The following is a 2216-nucleotide window of genomic DNA, read 5'->3' as shown; positions in this document are numbered from 1 at the left end:
TCTCTCTCTCTCTCACACACACACACACACACACACACAGACACGGACCTCTTAGTGGTTAGGCTTTTAAGGAACTTTGTGAAGTTTCTACTCTTCCAGTTGGCAGTTTTTCAAGGCACAACAGCGAGATGAAGGCTGCAGGTGGGAGGAAGAAGCCCGTCCTAAAGGATCTCCTATGGCATAGGGCACAGCCCCCCTTATAAGGACGCCCACCGTCTTCCTCAGGCCTGAGGATGGGGTGACTGTGCTTTCTGGGCAGGGTGTGGGTAAGCACTCTCTCCTGGAGCATCCACAGGCCATGTGTGCCGTTCTTACTGTGGGCTAACCTGCACAGCCCCTCCAAATTAACCAGAATCTTTTGAACCAAGGAGTGGTGCCCACAAGAAAGAGAGCATGAGCTGCTCCAGCAGAGGGGGTTCCTGGGGGGCGGGGACGCATGGAGCCTCAGCCCCCCCCCCCCATTTCCAGTCCACACCCACCTCAGTTCTCCACTTGTTCATTTCTTTTTTTTTTTTTAAGATTTTATTTATTCATATGAGAGAGAGAGAGAGGCAGAGACACAGGCAGAGGAAGAAGCAGGCCCCATGCAGGGAGCCCCACATGGGGCTTGATCCCAGGTCTCCAGGATCAGGCCCTGGGCTGGAGGCGGCGCTAAACCGCTGAGCCACCCGGGCTGCCCTCCACTTTTTCATTTCTATTGAATTAGTCCAGTCTTCCAGGCTCCCTGCCTTTGCCAGTATTCGCTGGTCGATTGAACAAGGGCTCAAGATTAATCGGTCGTCCTAGCAGCTCTTTGGGATAAAAGCCACACTCTAGCTGTTGAAAGCTCTGCTCTCTATTCCAGGAATCCGTTTATTTTTCTGCTTTTCTTATCAAATTTCCACAATTGACTTTAAATTTTTCCCGTGGGCGTCTTGCACATCCCCCAGGCAGATTGTATTATTTACTTTGGCACCGTGGAGAGGAAGGCTACTCATTTAGCTGTGTGTGGTTGGTTGCCTTATCTTTGTTCTTGAGAGATTAGGCAGTCTTATTCCATAATACATGAAGGTTTTATTTGTGAGCTGTGTCCCTCACCCCTGCTAGCCACAGCCGATAAAATTAAATAGAAGGTCATACTTGTATCTTCAGGGCGCTTGCTGATTATCATAATCATACAAGTAATGAACATTTGACCACCTTCTCTGTGCTCACATGCTTTTAACCCTTACAGCTCTGACAAAAGATAAATCATTTTTATAGAGGGTACCAAGGTCTGGATTTGAACCCAAACCTATTTCAAAATCTTTCCATGGTCTGGGAAAAGAGTTATGGGCACGGAGGCTACGAGATCAAGACTATTAGGAGTTATTTATAATTCCAGAAATCCTAGGATTATGGAATCAAAGTGTTTAGGATAGTAGTTAGAAATAGGAACAGCACAGTGGTTTGCAAGCACAGACTATAATCTTATTGACTTGGTCAGAGTCGGATTCTGCTCATTACCATCTACTACGAACTACTTAGCTTCCTCAGACTTAATTGCTTTAATCTGAAGATGAAGCATAGCAATAATACACATCTCACAGGTTCGCTGATGGGATTAAATTAGAGGTGTTTGCAATGTTCAGCACAGGGACAGACAGAAGGTGCTTAATCCATGTTAGTTCTTATAAATATTAAGGTTAAAGAAGGATGAGTGAAAATTTGAATTCCTCAACTAACAACACTCCTACTATTTCTATTCTCCAACTTGTCCTTTTGGATGCAGATAGGCTAATCTCAGTCTAGAAGAAATCACACTGTATACTATTTCCCCTTCTTCAACATTCATATGCAAGTAAAAATCAGTTTAAACCAAGGACACATTTACAAGAGTAAGTAACAAGGAGTAAAGCTTTATGAATTGTGTATATAGGGAGGGAGGAGCCAGTTCTGTTCTTTGGTGAGGTTGTCTGGTGTCTGCAAAAGTGTTCCAAAGTCGTAGGGACCCACGTGGCTTCCAGACGTTCACAACGGTCTGCTGTGAGCTGGCACAGATTACTTATCTCTCAAAGCCTCCCATTTTTCATTTATTCAAAATGGTGATAATAATACTATCTCTTCAAAGCTGCAGTTAAACTTAAATGATCTTATATATGTGAAAGTGCTTAGCAGAGTGCCTGAGTCATCATCATCTCCCAATAAATAAAGGTTTACTTTCCCTCTTTCCATTGTCCTGATTAGAATTAACTGGG

Source organism: Canis aureus, chromosome 24 (genome assembly GCF_053574225.1).
Source record: "Canis aureus isolate CA01 chromosome 24, VMU_Caureus_v.1.0, whole genome shotgun sequence".
Taxonomy (NCBI): domain Eukaryota; kingdom Metazoa; phylum Chordata; class Mammalia; order Carnivora; family Canidae; genus Canis; species Canis aureus.
This window is presented reverse-complemented; position numbering follows the sequence as displayed.